The sequence below is a fragment of the Balaenoptera musculus genome, chromosome 7, assembly GCF_009873245.2.
Source record: "Balaenoptera musculus isolate JJ_BM4_2016_0621 chromosome 7, mBalMus1.pri.v3, whole genome shotgun sequence".
Taxonomy (NCBI): domain Eukaryota; kingdom Metazoa; phylum Chordata; class Mammalia; order Artiodactyla; family Balaenopteridae; genus Balaenoptera; species Balaenoptera musculus.
Genome location: NC_045791.1, coordinates 44,626,607 through 44,648,004, shown reverse-complemented (window position 1 = coordinate 44,648,004; position 21,398 = coordinate 44,626,607). Strand labels below are relative to the sequence as shown.

The 21,398-nt window shown below is 35.8% G+C and overlaps 1 protein-coding gene and 1 non-coding gene across 2 annotated transcripts in view; both read left to right on the top strand.

The window, feature by feature from the left end:
* Nucleotides 1-21,398, top strand: part of KCNH7 (potassium voltage-gated channel subfamily H member 7) — a 450,126-nt gene that overhangs the window by 260,652 nt on the left and 168,076 nt on the right. The gene's annotated exons all lie outside the window — the stretch shown is intronic.
* LOC118898600 lies at nucleotides 11,025-11,158 on the top strand. The gene has a single exon (XR_005020746.1). It is a non-coding gene; the product is annotated as a U11 spliceosomal RNA (small nuclear RNA).

Sequence of the window (21,398 nt, the reverse complement as noted above, 5' to 3'; positions counted from 1 at the left end):
ACAACCACCACCCAGTTTAGTCTTGTCATGTTCATACTTGCAGGATGAGCTCACAGTTTCCTTTCAGCCCCAGCTTTCTATATTTTCATTCCAGAAGTCAAAGGGATAAACACTACTAAAGTATTTGGGGATTTCTCTTCTAGACAGTCCACGTGGCATTCATAACAGTGAACGCTCAAATGAAAAACAAAAAAAAAGGACTTTGCCCTCAGTTGCTTCAGAAAGTCATTACAATCTATTACCTATTATCTATTAGGTAAATAGCCTACATTTCAAGTGTATTTATATAACTGTTTTAAGAGACCAAAGTAAAGGAATATTACATTTCTGTTGAGCCAACTTTTTAACAGGTATATGATTGAGTTTTTGTTTCTTTTTTTTTTTAACAAAGAGAAGATATTACGACTAAAAAAAAAATAACTGTGCTAAAGTTAAAAAGAGACCATTAAAACCCTGAAATAATGAGCTGAGACAGGCTCTTCTGTCAAATTGAAGAATGACTAATGAAAAGTTAGTACGTACAGCCCAAGCTCTCTCAAGCAGTAACATTTGCACTGTATTAAACATTCATGTTTATTAATCTCTAGTGTATATAGTTTGTGATGTCCAATGAAAAATATAAATATCCATGACATAGAGATGCAAAATACACCCGTGTTTTATAGACTTGTTCAATGGATAGTCGGTGAATTATGTAACTGAAGGTGATTAAATACCAAAATTTAAGACAAATTTCAAATTCATAAAAAGTTACCCACTTGAGAGTAAGAGGTTTGATAATTTGAACAAATGACAAATTATGATTCACAAATATGCTTATTCTGCCCTTTTTATAAGATTCATACTTTATATAGCAACCCATTCTCACAGGCATTTTATCCTGGTAAATATATGCAACAAAGTACTTGCATATGTATTAAACTATGATACAAATATCTCTCTACATTTTCCTTAAAAGTTAGAACAAAAATTTCCTGTTAATTAAATATATAGCAATATATCTGTAAAATAGTTAAGTAACCTTATTGAACATGACACGTTGAATAATTCTTCCAAACTAGGACCTAGAATAATTTGTCTAATTTTAACTTAGATTTATACAATGTAGACACAAAATAAAAGGTAGCAGATATATTTGTACCTATCTAGTGGACTGAAGGAAATAATCTTCTCTGGAGACATATTAAAATAGTAAACATTTTATAACAATTCTGTGAACATGTAAGAACATGTAATTAATAAATAAAATTTTTCTAAATTCCCAAGCAAAGTAATTGTATTAGCTTGGTGTTTTCTATGGTTTTTCAGCTTGAATCTCTACATCTGATTTTTAATTATAATTTAATTGTTATTAATAGTGCCTTTGTTAAATGGAAACTTTCATTCATTTTTTATTTATTTCTTCCAGAAATATTTATTTACCTCCTCTTTTTCAGGCATTGGGGGCTAGATAAGGCCACAATAAACAGGAATGAGCTATTACTCTCATCCTTAAGGGTCTCTCACTCAGTCATGGCTTGATTTCAGAATTCTTCCATCTCCTAATACAATTTCCCTTTTGACTTTGCTATGTACTATACCATTTAAGATATTTAATTTATATAGGTTATTTTCCCCCACCATTTCACAATACTTTTTGAAGGGATTAGTTTCAGACATCATCTGAAAATTATTAGGCTATATTTGTGTTTTCATGACAATTATTTTCAGAACCGAGATTTATGACTTCTTTTAAAATTACAGTTGTATTTGTGTCATATGTGCAATATCTGAGAAAAACTGTAAAGAAGCCAAAAATGTATTTTTTAAAAAAGATAAGATAAATATCTGTTATGCTGTTTGAGCTCTATTTACATTTGATTTTATTTAAAATAACTTTCATAAAATCCCCCCAAATTTTACATTCTTCTCACTATCTCTGGCTAGACTTCTTTCCTTTACATATTTCTTATATACCTTTAGATTTTCTTTTTCTTTTTATACTATCTAATAGCTTTAACTTCATTCTTCAACACATATATACCTAAAACACTGAGTCTGCTCACCATGCAACTCAGCAATAAATTCCGAACAAAGAAAAAAATGCTTATTAAAATGTCACTAACCTTTGCTTCATTATAATGCTTTAATTATTTAATCAACTAGAAATAGAAATTATACAAAGTATTTAATTTAATGCCTTAAAGATGTTAAAATAAATGACAATGTTTCATATGCATCTGTATTGTGCAAATCATTCTTTTCATTTTTTAAATTTGAAAATTATTTATTGAGATCTTACTGTGTGCCAGGCTCTATGATAGCCAGTGAAAAGAATAGTAAAAATACTTACCCTATAAAGCTTACATTCTAGAGAAGAGAGGTCAACAATAAAAATAAATAAGTAACACTTACAGTAGGTGTGACTTACAGCATTTCCTACCGTAATCATTCAGATGCTTCCCATGAGCCATACTTGCTTTTAGCTTGGGGGTGGGGAGGTGGATGAGAAGGAAGAAGCCTGAAAAGAACTTGCCCTCATGGAGGGTTCAGACAATTAACATGTATGATAGTGATAACATGTTCTCACTTTTACTCAATTCCAGCTCCCAGTTTTATGTAGATGCCTACCTTATTTAACCTCACCTAATGGCTTTTGGACTGAGTTATTCAGAAAGGAAGGAAGGAAGGAAGGAGGGTTAAAAGGAGGTGTCTTATTTGTCCTGAACCCTTTGTAAATTCCAATTTTATTAGAAAAAGATTTGACTTCAGGGTATGAAGAGTTATTTTGGAGTATCATATATAGCTGAATGGATAATTTTGTAATTATCATCTTCCTCCTAAGGAATGGTCATATTTTTCAGTTATCTTGTTTTCTTGTAGTATGTATTGAGTTCATGCCATAAACAGCTATATCAATAGTAATAGTTCTGTCTTTGTTCAGTGAAAAATTACACTACTCACATGTCATCAATAGACTATATCCTTTAAATACCTGAATTCCCCCATCCCCTTTCAGCTGATCAAATCCTGCCCCTCTTTTAAGACTAGGCTCCCCAAAGGTTATTTGAACAATAAACACACTTCCCAACACTTAGCCACCCAGGTAGAATTGTTTCACTTTTCCTTTGGGTACCACTCTAATTCACTCACAGCTGCTGAAACAAAAATGTTACACTTTGGTATTTACAGATTTGATCTCTTCCTAACTCTCACCTTTGCTCACCAGACTGAAAACCCTTCAATGGCAATTACTGTCTTGTCTTTGCAGCTTCTAGTAAAAAGTACCTGGTCTTTATTAGATACTTAATAAATGTTTCCTGATTAAACGAATAATGAGTTAATGAATAAATGTCGTTTACATAAGGTGGTAAATTGACAATCTCTTATTTTCCCTTCCTGTACTTAATGATTATATATTTCAAGACAACTAGTTCAATTTAGGCAGGTCGTTTTTGCCCACAGGCTAGGCCATAGGAGACTAAGTCTGAGGAAACCTCATTCTCATCTTATTATAAATAAATGAGCTGAAAATGCCTATGAAGCTTTTATTGAGCACCTGAAAGTTTCAAAATTTTATGCTATCCCTAAATAAAATTGGACTAGGACAAAGTGACCATGCTTTACATAAAAATAGATTTAGAAAACATAATAAATCCAGGTAACTGTTCTGACTATGAGGTTGGTGAACTCCTTGAAATATGATGGAAAGGGAAAATGCAGAGTAACAAACAACAGATACCTCTTTAGAGGAGGAAAGGGTTGGTGCTGGTAGACTCCGCAGAAGGCAGTGACGTTTTTGGTTAACGTCTTTCAAAGACATTCTGTTCTCCACTGTGAGCATTAACTGGGCAGGGCATGGTTCCCAGGTAGATGAAAGTGACTTATAGTATCTTAAAGCAATAAATAATAAGCTAATATTTATTATTTAGTATACTAGGCACTTTATAGCCATTATTATATTTATCCCCACAAAACCCTTTATTATCCTTGTATTTTATAGATGAGGAAACAGAGGCACAAAAAGTCCGGTAATTTGTCCAAGGTCAAATACCTCAGAATAAAAAAGCTAATCGTTGAATCGAAGGTGTCAGTACATTCCTACCCACTATTCTGCTCCCAAACTTAAAATATAGCAAGAAAACTCTTCAGATGATGAAATTTTTAAAATACAGTTTCATATCCCTTGCAGTGATCTTGGAGGACCAAGGACTGACTTTAGATTTGCAGTGTTCTTGTATGTGTTTAGAATCACGGGAACAAGTCTCTGCTCTACAGCGTCAGGGTAACTGAACCACCATTCGACTGGTGACTATTTAACGGGACATGTTGAGATCTTTCATACAGAAACATAATGCTGCCTTTTTTTCCTTTCCATCTTATTTTACCATTCAGTAAAAATTGTCACCCTTTGGTACTTCTTATCAAGATATTTTGTATGCTGCTAATTTTTCCGACATTTATATGTAAAACATATCCCAGTGGAGGAATATACTAAATAATTAAAATCTATTTAGATTGCCTATGTTGTCTAACTCATGTAATGGAGATGTTTCTTAGGGCTAGTTATTTTTTTCTGAACAAAGTAATTTATTTGCACGTTATTTTAATGAGTGATGATCAGGAAAGAAATATATCTTATGTTACTCTAGTCTAAGGATCATTTAGAAAAGACCAAATGCAAAAAAAAAAAAACACCCAAAAACCAAAAACATAACTGAAGAAGGCTGAAAATTATTACTCATTCCTAAGGGCAATATTCAGATATGGGTGGCAGGCATTATGCCAGTCTAACAGATGGACACATTGAGGCCCCTACTTGTTGGTATGAACTATTAATATGAGGGCATGATTCCAAGCTGAGAACATAAAAACAAATTACTTTGGAGGTCAAGGGGATACGCTATTACTAATCCATCGCTGAGCTGAATTAGCCTTCAAAAATAAAAATCGCTCCCAATAACGTGTTTAACCTAATGCTAAACTTATTTTAATCAGGTGGGGTTTTGGAGAGACTGTAGAAAGCTATTATAAATTTTCTGAACTCATCAAATATGGAATAAGAAGTTCGATACAGAAGATGATATATTGATCTGGGGATGCTAAAAATAAAGAGAGTGGGGATCTAGCCCTTAATGACCCTCAGAAGTAGAATCATGTAGTAATTCTATGGATGCAAAAATATTATGTTGTACTTCCTTAATCCTAAACCAATAATCCTTCTCATCCTTAATGTTACAAAGAATTAGTGGTCAAGGTCACTTCTAAAATATTCTGCAATATATAATAAAGAAAAATAACCTGTATAAATGTCTCTTTAGATTTACCACAAAGGGTATTCCCAAGGTTTTCCAAGAAAGAAAGCAGAACAGATTAATTGTATAAGCAATTTTAGGGGTTAATGAATTCCCTTTTACCTTTCTGGACCTCAGTTTCCTCAGGGGTGCATGGCCTGCTTCATGTTGGCAGAGCTAAAAAAATTCATTAAGAATTCTGCAAATATAACATTCAGTTCTGCAAATATAACATTTCAAGGTCTGCGCTAATGCTTTTAACTGGACTCAGCATCTGTGAAATTTCTGCCTTGTTCCTTAACTTTGGTCATGTCATTTAAACTCTCTGGGTCATATCTGTAAACCAGGTAGGAAAAATACAAGTCCTAACCATGCTACACAGAGATTCAGGAAAAGAGGTTAAAAAAAAAAAAAAGAGGTAAAAATGAAGGTGGAACAAGCAACATATATGGCGTGATAATTGTTTTAAAATGAATTGTATGTGGAGAGGAGGATATAGAAGAAGAAAACGTAATACATCAGTTTTAAGTTTTGAAAGAAAGTAAGTTTGAACTTTAATAGTTTATTGCTATTAACAAATGAAAACTTTAGATAAATTTTTAAGCCTCTGATAAGAATAACTGTTAGTTTTATTGGGAAAATATATTTTTAAAATAATCCCACAATAAATCATTGTTGTAAACACCCAGCACAATAGAATGATAAGGGAAAAGGAGAGAACTAGGAATTAAATTTTTTTTAACTTGACAGATAGTTAGATTCAGACACTGTCTATAGCCATAAGGAGACAATGCCATGAAGTCACCTCTTAATATCCAAAAGGATCTCATTTGCAGAACTCTAATTATATGCTTTCATCCAACAGTTAACATGCTGGGTTAGTTTTTCTAGTTTGCACTTTATAAACTTTGAACTCAGTTTTTACTTCTTTTTTTTAAAGAATAGTAGGTAAGCAGTCATTTCTGGAAATTCAAGGACACAACACAGGAAGCTGTTGACTCTTTGCAAAGGCATTTTTTTATCTGATAGACTTAAGTCATTTCATCCTAGCTTTACCATTAGTTAGAAAAAGCATAACCACCTTGTGTTGTAAGCCATGCAAATAAAACCATCACTGAGAGGGTGTGTGTAAATTTCCATACCAAAAAATACAGTATGAAGTGGTATAATTAAAACGTAAATGCCTACATACCTTAGAGCTGTTATCAGTTGCTGCTTACTAAATGGTACTATTTATGTGTCTAGCACTTTCATGTAAATCATTATATGATTTCATGCTGACAACCAGCCACAAGGGAGTATTAACTGAGTTCTCAGATAAAGTAAGCAAGTTTTCTCAGATAATATGTGGCAGAGACCCAACTCAAACCCTTGTCAGTTGTCCTTGCCTGGGAGGTGCTTATCACTGCACATTTAAACTCAGTGAATATGCCACCTTTCATTTAGTGGCAGTCATTTAAAGTACAAGCATCAACAATAGTTATGCTATGGAAAGTGACCTTGTGTTTCTGAGTCAGATAAGTGATAGCTGGAAGAAAGACCAAAGCTCTACCCTTATCCCCAAATGTTAGCAATAGCAGTAGGATCTCCACAAGGACAAGCATTCTTCTCTATTACCACGGTCCCACTGAGCTGTGGTGGCACCAGAGTGGACACCCAACTGGAAGATGGATTCTAGAAGGGCTCAGTTTATGCTAGAATATTTAAATCAGACTTTACTGAGGGCCCAGGCATAGCAACATGGGCAAGACAAAGAAAGTAACATAGACACTGGAGAGCCAGTTTGGAAGATCCCGTTCCATTTGCCATTCTCCAGCAAGCTGCTTCTCCCCGGCAGAGGTCACCCTTCCCTGACCACCTGCCGATACTCTCGGCTTTCTCAGAGCCCGGCCCCAAGTGAGCAGGGCCCACAAAGAGACAAGTCTGCCTTCCCTATTCTGACATCTGAGCTAAGGGCGGGCCTCTCTTCTCTGAGTAGCTAACACCAGAAATATCCACCACTTGATACTTTGCCTTCGCGCAGCAGCACAGAATCACCCCAGCGCCACTGCTGAGCCAGTTCAGAACGCTACCCAGGACACCCACGCTCCAGTAAGATATAGGCTCAGTGTTCATGCAGCAACATATTACACGCTGAAGGAGTTGTCTGTTACACTATGAAACCCACACCCTTACAACTAAAGCCTGTCTCAATTACCTAACTCTTTAATTATACCTGAGCAATATTTTAATAAAAGTACCCGCATTGTGAATCAATAATATATTTTAATGAAAATTTTGTTATCGCAATGCAAAGGCAAAGTTTCATTTTCACTTAAAATTGTTAAAATTGTTTTAAAGAAAATGAGATGCTGTTTTTTTTCAGCAACGACAGCTACTACTTCACAGCAAAAGCAACAGCTACAGCAAAAATATAAATAAATAAAAGGAAAGGAAAGTGCTTAAAGGAAAAGGAAGAGGGAAGCATACCTATTATACGTCATGGGTTTTTAATATAAATTAGATGCATAAGGATGGTCTGGGTAGAATGTAACTAAAAATTACTGATCTGAGAGAAATCTCCTACTGAGCAAAAACATTTGAGCCTATAAAATTCAATAGTCAGTGGAAATGATATTTCCAAATTGTAAAAAAAAAGAGAAATGTTATTCCAATTCTGTTTTAAGTATGAAGCTGGCTGATTACCTTGGTTTTATATAAGAATCATTCCGTTTTAACAGCAGACATCTTTGCAGAAACTCTCATTTTGGAAAAAAGGCCTCATACTTAGTTATTTCAAGAAGGGTGAATCAGAGAATAAGCCATTGCCTGAAGAGTCACCTTTTAAGAAGTCTGATTACAACCCCTTTAATTTTCTGTAACTCTGCAATATGTTTAAATCACAACTACTTGTAAAATAAAATTTCTATTTAGAACAAACAGCTCATGAAATCAAGCTAGTTTTATCTGTTTTATCCTTCAGTTTCAGTATTGGAAGTATGATATAGACATTAAAACTATGTGTTCATATGAAAAACACAAGTTTTTCGTACTTGACTAATTCAAAGGCATAACACTTCTAACCTAGAATATTGCGAATATTGCAGGTATCCTATTATACACAAAGGTGAAACAGTCAGAGCTTGGGCATGACTGTTTATGGGGGACATATTCTCTTCTGTCCCTCTGTCCCCTTTTTAATCCTGGTTGCTGGTCTCCCAGCTATATGATGATTCCCAGGTGTTCCCAGCCTGGCTAAGTGGGAACAGCCTTCCCTTTGGGCCTAGGGCTTCTGCTCTGCCCTGAATTCTCCTGGAGGCCAGAACGGCATGCTACTTTTGTTCCTGTTCTGATGCGGTAGTTACAAGGTAGTTACTTGCAGGGAGGTGAAAAAAACTTTCCAGCACAGGTACCTCTTAAGACCAGATACATTCATAGGAAACGTTGAAATGGCAGAGAAATGCTTCAGAAATGTAAACTTCCAAACACAGAGAAAAACCTGTTTCCCTGATTCATAAATTTTGTGGCAATGAAGTTTGGCATTGACTTTACTGAACTTGGGGGACACGATGTTCTGGCTACTTGCCACACAAGGATTATTCTTATACTTGGCATCCTCACCATTTTTTGGAAGTTACCCCCAAAGAGAATCAACTTCCTCACAGACAAACATACAGGTCAAGTTTATATGTCAGAAAGTCAATATTTTACAAAGCTGTAACTAATGGCCACAGTGGGTGTCCATTGTTAAAGATGAGAACAAGTTCTATCCTGTTTCGTTAACCAATACATTTCTGTGATACAGCTCTACATTATAAATTGTGTTCACATAATTCAGAACTCCATCTATTAAATATCACTGAGACAAATGTACTTCAGTTACACACCCACACCCTTTGCCTGCCATTGTCCACATAGAAACAACCATAACACAGCTATACAGTCTATGCAGTCACATTTTGGAGGGCTACCTCACCCCATCAATATAAATATCATCATCATTTCATTGGTCCCACTTGTTTTCATGCATGGTGCAGTCAATGAAGCTTCGATTTTAAAACAGTTACACCAAAGACTGACAGTGGCAATGACACAAAAGAAACAGTTGGACAACTTGGAAATAATGGTTACGGGTTTCTTCCTAGTGAAGTGTGAAGTCATAGAAATGGTAAACTAAGAGAGAGATTAGCTTTTGTTTCTTGTATCCTTGCTTTTAAACATTCTAAAATATATCTTTGCAAATAACAATATTGGTACTGGGGTTAATGGTAAATATTAAGAACATTTTATGCAGCTTCTGGCATAATTCATCACCTTTATTACTAATTCTGCCATTACTAATCACAGCTGACTCACACTGATTTTTCTCCAAACGATTCATTAGGATTCTTTAATATGGAACTCTTTAAGTGTGGTCTTATAATTGAGTTCTTTAAAAATTGTTCATTACTCTGGAATCTCGTTCCTTCAATGTTCTGGCTCAGATTCCTCATCTGTTAACTGAAGAGCCTAAATCTGATGAGTTCTAAAATGCTATCGTTCCATGACTTCTAAACCATTTGACATCAAAAGGTTTTTACGCCTTTCTCACCTGTACACTGGTACAACTGGTACAACTCTTTTAAGAAAAGACTTTGTTTTGTATTTTAGGTTTATATCAGAACTTGACACACTTTATTCTTATTCCCTTGCACCTCTCTTTAGTGGATCAAAGCAAAAAGAAAAAGTTTAGGGTTGGGTATGAATTCCCCCAAAATGCATCTCTGCATAACTATTTTTATTCTCATTTGTAAATTTCCTACCCCAACACTATTTACTTCTTTCACTTATTTATTTTAGGCTGTGTACAGACTAAAATTTATCTAAAATAACCCATAAAACCTCACAACATCTATAAAAATGGTTCCTTTAACAGAGCTTTGGATATAAGAATTTCAAAGTGAACTTTATTTTTTTAAAAACACCAGATTTGAGTAGGACACATAAAAGTGGGGCACATAAAATGGTACTCAAGTTTGAGTAAAATTTTTAAAAAGGCATATTTTATTTTTAACCATACCTTCCACATTGCAATTTGTGATCAGTTTACTCTCTAATTAATATAGTTTGACATGGGTTTTTTTTTTTCCAGATTTTTGATTTTGGGCTCAAAGCATACATTCGTACCATAGCCCATAGTAGGTGGAATACCTAGTGCGTTATGCTGCAAGGGGTAATTGCAACTTGAGGGAGAAAGTGGGATTCTTCTGATTGTCACCTGAGCTGGGTTTCACTGTAGTTCTGGAGGAGGTGGACGGAGAGGCAGAAGGAAGGAGAGGGTTAGAGCCTTTGCAAAAATGTCACAGAATGGAGGCAAGTGACTCAGATCAAGAGCACTGCCATATTGGTAGAGAGATGGGAGAACCAACTGGAAAGGGTAAAACCCAGCTCAAGTACTGCGAGGGGAAAAAATCAGTCGCAGCGCAGCTGCTGCAGAGCAGGGTACCTGGGTGGCACGTACACTAGAAGTGCCCCTGTGATCACTGCCCCCATCACAATCCTCACCTGGCTGTGGGCATGCAGGAGGATGAATAACTTAATTTTGACTCTTCTTTATATTTACTTCCAAAATTATTCTGTAGTATATGAGGGGAAAAAAACATTTATTTTAAAGACACTTCTTATAAATGTCCCTAAAATGACATCTATATGAACCTAAGTAAATAACCTCAAATAATAATAATCTTAAAAAGCATTGTGTGTGTTATTTTTTATCAGTAAAAATCAAATGTCAAAAAGGGCTTCTGTCGAGAGTGGCCCACGTAAGGCAGCTTGTTTGCTCTTCGTCTGGAATCAACATCAAGAGATCTCAGAAGCATAATTTTTTGGTATCTGGGCAGCTGGTGATCGTTGGTCCTGGTGCCCCTGCTTTTTAGTCTGGAAAAACAGAGTGTTTTGTTCCAGTCAGCTAGAATGGTAATGTAGAGTTTTTCCAAACACGTGTGTTGTCACACGTTTTGTAAGTTTGATGTTTCTAGAGCTTCTGCGACACTGAAGCTGGGTTTAGTTTCTAGAGCTCTAGCAATAAATTTTTTGATGACAAAAAAAAAAAAGAATCAAATGTCATGTTAATTAACCACAGAAACAGATCCTACAGTTAAGGCAGTAAGCCAATTTTCAGAATGCTTTTTAATGTAAAACTGTTTTGCTAGGGAATTAATATGTCTTTTGTAATTTTTAATAACTTATGAAGCTATTTGAATATCAAAAAACCCACCTGTTCTCTGTAACAGGTTGTTAATTAGGAAGAGATCTTGGAAGATGTGATTTTATTTATCAACTTATATTCAATTCACAGCTGACTCTTCACATTGATTTTTCTTCAAATGATTCATTAGGATTCTTTAATATAGAGCTCTTTAAATGTGGTCTTGTAACTGAGTTCTTTAGAAATTGTCTATTATTCTGGAATCTTGTTCCTTAAATTCTCTGGCTCTTAATGCTTAAGTTAGGTTTGGAAATGTTCCTTTTGTTTCCACCAGTATTCACTCCACACCCTCATTAGTCTCTAGCTATCTCTTGGGTATGTAGCTGAGATATGTCTTGTTATGTTAAGAAAAAAAAAGGAAGTGCAAAATTCTTCAATATGGTGTCTTTGCAGAAGAAAGTATCAATTAAAGCACTCCGTGTTATTTTTTCTGCACATATATATGTCTTATCAAAATAATTTAAAATTCTTTTCACAAGCTGATGCAGAGTTTGAAGGGTGAAATCTAATACTTTGTACAATGCATACACTTTTAAATAGTTGCTTCCCATAATATAAAGATAATTTTGCTCATGATTTCAGGCATCTTCGAGACATCTCTCTATGCAATGTTTCCTCCTATTTTTAAGGACATTCGAAATAAATTACCATATTCTTTAGATTAGGTGGACTATGATTCAAAGAAAATGGATTTATTAAAATAATTATATATCCTCACACAGACATACCTCCCCCACTCTAGTTTGGGAATTTAAAATCAAAACAACAAATTAATCTGCAAAACTTTTCACCATCAAACTTACTATAAACCTGCTAAGGTGTCACTACAACTCATTAAGAGCAAGGGCTGTACCTGAGTCTTACTCATTTTTTTTTTTATTAAATTTTTGGGGGGGGGGCTTCGTTTGGTCTCTGTTGCTGCGCACGGGCTTTCTCTAGCTGCAGCAAGTGGGGCTACTCTTCTTTGTGGTGCGCGGACTTCTCATTGCAGTGGCTTCTCTTGTTGCAGGGCACGGGCTCTAGGCGTGCCGGCTCAGTAGTTGCAGTGCTTGGGCTCAGTAGTTGCGGAGTGTGGGCTCTAGGGTGCAAGCTCAGTAGTTGTTGTACACGGGCTTAATTGCTCCACGGCATGTGGGATCTTCCTGGACCAGGGCTCAAACCTGTGTCCCCTGCATTGGCAGGCGGATTCTTAACCACTGCGCCACCAGAGAAGTCCTTACTCATCTTTAAATACATCTTTGTGTCAGTGCCTGGCACATAGAAAGGTCTAATAACCTGTTTGCTGAATGAATGAACTAACTACTCTAACTTCACCTAATTGCATGTAATAGCTTGCTCTCCTTCATTATGATTGCAGTTATATAAAGGGTGTTTTATTCATTTTCTGAGTATATTTGAATACGCATCTAGGCTAACAACAGAAATTTAAATTTTAATCATTGCTTCTTCAATTTGGAGCATGGAGAGATAAAGGGTCACAGTGTAAGGGTTTGCTACATGTTAACCTTTGCCTATATCATGCATTCACCTATTAATATTTAATGAGCACCTACAGTGTATGAAGTTGGGTGCTAGGCACTGAGAAACGAGTACTTAAAAATATTTCAAATGGTTTTTTTGCCTCCAGGAACTTTAGCAGTCACATGATTCCTATCTTGGATTAAAATAGACTGTTTTATTGTGTCTAATTATTTAATCATCTTCCTGTAGAAGAATTAAGTATGCTTGTCACATTGATGTTGAGCTTAACCATATGTTTTAGGCTAATGAAATATGAGTGTAAGTGATATATATCACATTTGAACAAAAGTTTTAGAAGCCATTGTGTGGTTCAGTCATTGAATTTTCCTCTGCCATGAGAACAATGTGCCCCAAATAGTGACAGCCCCTTTATCCTGGATCCTGGAATAAAGAAGGATCTAGGAACAGAGCCAATGACAACCCACAGCTACCTTAGTCTATATTAGTAGGAGCAAAAACTGAGGCATTTTTTGAGTAGGCTACTGAGATTTGGAAACTTGCTTTATCCACAGTGTAGTCTTCCAAATGTGACTAATATATATGGGCAAAGTTCAACAATAGTTTCCCAGGTAATTTTAATGTCAGAAAATTATTCTCACGAAGTGGCTTTCTGCCTTAAAAAATGTAGAAATTTTTACTGATTACATTGAAAAATAAAAACTAGATCTGTCTGACTCCATGCTTTATCTACTGTACCAAATTGTCTCTTTAATGTAATACTAATGACAATTGCTGTAATAGGAGTATGAGATGACATCTATCAAACACACTCTTTGACTTTATTACACTTTCATACTTACTCTTCCCAACATTTATACATGGAAGGCATTTTTCTTTTCTAGGTTAAAAAAATAAAGTTATTTGCCCAAAATCACATCTGTCATCACTCTTACCCACTTCTCATTCTTGTTTCTTACCTGCTTTTCAAACAGTTTTGGCAGTAAAAGTCTATAAAGGTACTGTGATACAAAGGAAAGGGTCCTGAAGACAGAAGACATGTTTCACTCTCCATTACTAGCTATGTGACTTTAACGGCATCACTTAACTTATCACTCAGGTTACTGATCCATAAAATGAGTTTGATGCAGGCTCAAAACAAGAAATATACATGCAAGGTCTTTATAAATTATGAGGTACAAAGATGTATGACATTGTCACAGTTATATAGAAAGAATGATCTTCCTCTTTTGATCATTAACTTTGTAGGTCAACAGCAATTATCCACAGACTTCTCATGGTTTGACCAGAAATATCCCCTCTGCGGATTCACTCTTTACTGCCAACCTTTTTTCCCACTCTGCATACTCCATTTCCCAATCACCAGTGATCAAAACAAAACCAAAAATATTAGACAGAAAAATAGACAGTCAGAAATGTAAAGAGGCATAGTCAGCTTTATTTATAATAATCACTATCAGTTGGGAAGAGATAGCCTGTGGTAACCAAGCTCATATATCCAGGAATTTAACCTTTCCTTGTCAATGGCATAATAACTTTTTTATATCAGATATATTTTGCAAAGACTAGGCAAAGGTTGCTTTTTAAGCGACTGCAGCGGGTGGCATTTTCCAAAGACAGCTGCACCAATATCTCCCCTATCTCTCATCTCTTGCCACTGTCCTATCAAAAGAGAGAGCCTATTTCTCTACTCCTTTAAATATAGGTGGACCCTGTGGCCTCTTTGACCAATAGAACATAAAAGAAATAATGCTATCCTAGTTACAGGCTTAGACTTTCATTGGCCTGGCAGCTTCCCCTTTCTGCCTCTTGTAAAACTCACAACTGAACACTCATTCTTGGGATGCTTCCTCTAGAAACTAAGGCACCATTCTCTGAGAAGCCCAAGCCACTTGAAGGTCCATGTAAGCATTCCAGTCAATAGCTCTACTTAAGCTCCCAACCATCAGCCAGCTTCAACTGCCAGCCATGTAAAGTGCACCATCTTGGATAGCCAGTCCAGTCCAGCCTTCAGATGACTGCAATGACAACCGAAATCTAACTGAAACATGAAGGAAACTAAGCTTGAAGAATTCAGCTCAGAACTTAACCTACAGAACGATGCAAAATAATAATAAATTATTTATTTGTTGGGGTGGTTTGCTACATAGCAATAGCTACCAGAACACTATCTACTGCATGATTTTCCAAACGTGATTGTCCTTTGTTTCATTCTATAAATCCATTAACACAATTTAACTAAAACCAACATGATTTTTAAAATCCTTTAGTGATTTCATTGTATTGATGCTATGTGTTTTTAAAATTCTATAAACTAACTTTAAAATGAAGACATTTTCGTGCCCCAGTGGAACCACCAAAAAAAAAAAAAAAAAGAAGACATTATTTCACGTTTTGAAGCTTACTGTAAAAATTTTTAGGAAAAGATGGAAGTAGCATGTGAAGACAAAACATATTGAATTTTTATTCAATTATTTGCATGGGGATTTGGGCATCTAAACTGAATTTATTTTAAAAATAATGGATTTTGAAGACTCAGTAAGACAGGTTTTCAAGTATCAGTTTTCTTGCATTTTAAATAATGTATCATAGCTGGTAAATTGCAACCAGGTGTTTCCCACTGATTTCCTCTTTTGTGGGGATCTTTTTTTTCCCCAAATGAAAAATACCTTTCTTCTTTTTTATAATTATAAAAGTAATACACACTCATTATTGAGAATTCCAGCATAGACTGTAAAAAAAGTAGAGGTAAGAGTCATTTGAATGTTCACATCCCAAAGATAGTGTTAGATAATCAAGTGTCTTTGGCAAGTTATTTCATCTCTCTGTGATTCAGTTTCATCTACAAAATCAAAATAATAATAATTCATAGGCTTGCTGTGGAACTACATAAAATGATACATGCAGAACATTTATAACAGAGTCTGGAATAAAATAAGTATTCAATATGTTAGTTTTAATTAGTAACAGTTTGATGTATAAGTGTGTTTCCTTCCAGATTTCTATTCTAAGCATGCATAATTACATGTATACATTTTTAGCAAAAATTTATGGAATCATAAATGCTTAGTTTTCAAGCTAATTTTTTTAACTCTTCACTATATCATAGGGATATAGTTTTACAACAGTACATAGAAATATGCCTCATTGCCTCATTTCCTCATTCCTCCTTATAACCACATTGTGTTCTAATTTATAAAAACATATGTAAAATATACCCAGAGTTCTATTTTAATTTTTTTTTTTTTTTTTTTTTTTTTTTTTTACAATTTGAGCTAGTATATAAAACACTGCAATGAACATTCTTATTTTAAAAAGTATCTCACACATAGGATTCTATAAACAAGAAAACCGGAAAAAATGGTATCTTAAAATGTATGGAACTTTTTACTCAAATAGATCAGAATATTTTATGATCGTATGGCACGTGCTTTATTAACTCTAAACCCTTATAGAAACCATGAGTCTGCTCATCTACATGCAGCTAAAATTCTTATAAAACCAATATATAGGACCACAAAAACTAGAAAAACCAAAAACCTAAAATCTCCATAATATTATCAGGCTCCATAAATAATCAAGTTTAGTTAAGGACTTTGGGTGCCTGTATTATGTTCAGCATGTCATGAAGAGAACCTTTATTTCATTATGTCATGTAAAATCCTAATCAAAGACTAAGAAAGTTCCAAACATATGTGAATATCTGAAGACAGAATTTGGGTAAAGAATATCAACGATAGATACTGAGAAATTGAATGAAACTGAGGTATTAGCATGCTAACATTGACCTGACATAAAGATTAAAATAAAATGTCAGAGAGTGAGTTATTTAATTGGTATTAACCCCAAGTAAATTTCACACAGCGGGACCAAGCTGTCTGTCTTATCTCTTCTTCTCTGCTCCTTTAAGCAGGATATTCAAACACTAACAGTGATAGAGCCAAGAGGTTTGGCTTGATGGAGGAGAGGAAGGGAAGAATTTGACTCCAATAGTTTCATTAGCCCCTGATCTCAATCTTCCTCCAGATACACGTAAGATCCATGTAGAAACATCAAGCTTGCTATGAAAACACAGCTCTGAAGTAAGTTTCCTAGTCCTCACCTTCTAACCAAGTTCCTCTCATTTGACAATTCTGGATTCCCCACTAGATGTTTGGGCAACTTTCACATAATAAATCTTTTACATGGAGTCATGTGGACACATGTATGAAATGTTTTACCAGAAGCTTTTGGCTTCTCAGATTCATATGAAGTCTTCTTTTTCTAGAAGTGTTGTAGACAAATAACATACGTAAATAAAGTATATCCCCTATGGTACACTGAATGATGGCCCTGGAAAGAGGTCTATGCCCTAAACCCCAGAACCTGTGAATATATTACTTTACATTGCAAAAGGGACTCTGCAGATATGATTAGGTTAAGGACCTTGAGATGGGCAGATTCTTCTGGATTTTCCATGTGGGCCCAATGTAATCACAAGGGTCTTTATAAAATTGGGGCAGGAATGTCACAGTCAGTGAAGGTGATGTGACCCCAGAAGCAGAGGGAAGGAAGAGAGTATGAAGACGATTAGAAGATGTGACATTAATTGCTTGAAAATGGAGGAAGGGGTTATGAACCAAGGAATGCAGGTGACCTCTAGAAGCTGTAAAAAACAAAGAAATGTATTCATCCCTAGAGCCTCCAGAATGCAGCCCTGCCAACCCATTTTGGATTTCTGACCTCCAGAACTGTAAAATAATTAATTCATATTGTTTTAACTTACTAAGCTTGTAATAACTTGTTGTAGCAGCAATAGGAAACTAATATACTCCCAGTGAGGTATGTCATGACAAAGAATTCCATAGCTCATTTCTTCACAGTAAAGTAGCCAAATATGTAAAGTTTAAGAAGAGTGTGACTAGCTAGAGACACTTGTCATAGAAATAGTCACATGTGCTGAATTCTGATAAGAACACAAGTGTGGTTTTATTTTATACCTCTCTATGTAATCCTCACTCATTTCCCTCAGTGTTCACGCAGAAGTTCATTCTAGTTGTATCCTTCCAAAATGACACAAAAAGGTATGGAGTAAACTACATCTTACTTTTACTGCTTTTTGTAATAATGATTTTGAACTATCTCTGTAGCTATGCCAAGGATGAAGTCACTTGTTTCTTGAAGTTAGGATTCCTAAGTCACTGATAACCCAATATTCCCTAAACTTTATAAAGAAGTACACCTGGGGTGTGTCAGCAAATGCAACTAACTTAGTTACTTCAGATCCAACCCTACTATGAGTTATAGCCATGCAGTTTCTGGTAGAACCTACTATTGGAAGTTTATTTATTCATTAAACTTGAATCAAAACCTTTGTGCAGAAGGGTTATGTGGTTTTAATAAACATAAACAAGCCAAGAGTGGCATAATTTCATTTTATACTCAAATTGGGAAGTTAATTTATACAGGAATAACACAAGAGAATCCTGTGAAATAGACTATCAGTGTACACTGGAATAATAAAGTATAGAATCCTTTTAAAAGTGCTGAGGAGATTCAGATAAAAAGGTAATTGGAGCCCTTTGGGATTGTCTGATACATTGCCCTCGACTCCCTAGATTCCTGAAAAGAGAAGAGAAAAGCTACAATTCTTTTTTTTTTTAAACACTTTTAAAATTTATTTTCTGAATAGATTTATTTATTTATTTTTGGCTGCGTTGGCTCTTCCTTGCTGTGCGCGGGCTTTCTCTAGTTGTAGTGAGCGGAGGCTACTCTTTGTTGCGGTGCGCGGGCTTTTCATTGTGGTGGCTTCTCTTGTTGCTGAGCACGGGGTCTAGGTGCATGGGCTTCAGTAGTTGTGGCTCACGGGCTCTAGGGCGCAGGCTCAGTAGTTGTGGCGCACGGTCTTAGTTGCTCCGTGGCATGTGGGATCTTCCCGGACCAGGGCTCAAACCCGTGTCCCCTGCACTGGCAGGCGGATTCTTAACCACTGCGCCACCAGGGAAGCGCCTACAATTCTTAGATTGTGTTTTTTAGATGAAGGCAACATGTATCTTTCTCACTGCTGGGTCCAGGGAACTACGAGAATGAGGTGTCTAACATGGCCAGTTAGTCAGGGTCTTCATTTTAGACCTTCTTTTGTCACTTCTTTTGTCTTGTTAGGAAGATTTGTATTTAAAAGGTTAATTACTCTTTGTCATACTTTTCCATTGGTTCCATAGTGCTCATAACAACTCCTAGAATAATTATGACATGTAAAATTCACATTCTGTACCAAGAATTTAGTAATTAAAAACCCAAGTTGTAAAGTGGTAGTGAATAAAGAAAAATACTCAAGAGAACGAGGATTGCCAATCTTCCATGTTGAGGCTTAAAGGTGATTTTTAGTCTTTATATGTTGACATAAGGAATCTTTCCAATGCTGGAAATTTCTTCAAATGTTAAAAATGCCATAAGGGTTTAGATTATTGCATGAATAATGAGCAAATGAATTAAAACATACCAAGGATACTATACAAAATGATATAATAACCCAGTTATGTCATCTCAGAAATAAGGGGATCAATCCTTTTAAATGTATAATAATTAGATTCATTAAACCCTTCTTGATGTCCTTTGTAATTTCATCCTATACATCTTGAAGTAACAAATTTCTTAAATATACTAATAATTATGAATAAAACTATGCTTTGTTTTAGTTTCAATTTTAAGAATTCCTTTTTGTAACATTAGGAGGAACTGTCTTGTTCTAATGAAGACCTTTGAGGAGACCCAATAAATAGCACCTCCTTCCCTACCACACACCAAACATTAAACTAGTGGAAAAATATGATAAAAGCGTGCAATTCCGGGAACAAAACTTCACCTTTACCTACTCAAAAAATGTCTCGAATGGCATTTTCTGGTTATATTTTTGGGAGGTTTAGACTTCCTAATATTAAACCCCAGAATACAACAGCCTTATCTACCCAGTTAGAGACATGAGAGAAGAAAATGTGCTCCCTTTGGTCAGGCTTGTTCTTAAGAGGTAAAAAGAAGAGCTGAGTCAAACATTCCCAACATACTGTCCCAATTCTGCCAACCAGATAAATCACACTACCTTCCCAAGGGCAAGGTGACCAAAGGGATGGAGAGGGGTCGGGAGTGTTATGCTAACCTAGCTTTCTGGACATGAAAGGAAACATCTGGAAAGAAAAGAAGCAGCATTTCCCCACTAGCTGGACTCACAGATTCTTTCCAATACACCTAATATGCAGTCCTTCTGTTTATCTATTTTTATAAACCTTGAGAATAGTCCCTTAATCTTTAATTTTCCAGATAAGGGGTATATCTGTAAGGTGTATACTTCCTCAGAAAGTTTGGCCTGTTGCTGGTTTTAATTGCATATCTGGGGAACTTGTCTATCACTTATGCACTTCCTGATGTCTAGTTAAGAAGGGTAACTCTATATTATCCTGGGAATGGATTAACCCTATAATTTTTACAGACCTTTTGTTTCTAGTGAGTTTCCAGTACCTTTCCTAAGGATGCTCAGAAATGTTGTTGGTCTACTCAACAGGCGCATGCTGAGCCTATGTCTATGGGCAGCAATGAAAATGCTCACTGTAGCTTTCTAATGAATCATAATTGCTGGTTGAGACCAATCCATCATCTTGCAAATATCATCTGGATTAATTCTTCCTAAAATGCCTTGCCTTCAAACCCACACTGAAACTTTTTCTGCCATTCCACACGGTCAGCATAACTAAATCTCTATTCAGTGTATTCCCCATAGGTCAAAATCCTACTACATGCACAAGCTCCCTGTGATTTTACTGAACTTTTGTAAAAATGTCAGATAAGACAAGTTCCAGAAGTAATTTTTGCTGTGTATTAGTTTCTTTCAGATGCCTGATAAAATACTACAAATTAGCAGCTAAAAACAATGCCCATATATTAGCTCATGGTTCTGGAGGTCAGAAGTCTGGGCACGGTGTGGCTGGGTTCTCTGCTCAGGGTCTTACCAGGTTGAAATCAAGCTATCCTCCCAGGCTGTGGTTCTCACCTGAGCTCAGGTCTTCTTCAGGTGTACCGGTTGATGGCAGAATTCATTTTCTGTGGTTGTAGGTCTGTGTCCCTGCTCTCCTGTTAACTCTCAGTTTGGTGCCACATTCAGCTTCTAGGGGCTCCTGATCTCAGCTGTTCAAAATAGGGTGTTTGCTTTCTTCCAGACCAGCAAAGACTTCCCCTCCTGTGACCATCCAGAGAAAAACGTCTGCCTTCAAATGTCCCAGATGATTACGTTAGGTTCCCCTGGATAAGCTCTCTTTCTTAAAGTCAACTGTGCCATATGATGTAAATGAATTGTGAGAGTTAAACCCATCATATTCACTGTGGCTAGAATTATGCAGGATGTGTATACCAGACACAGAAAATCTTGGGGACCATCTTAGAATTCTACC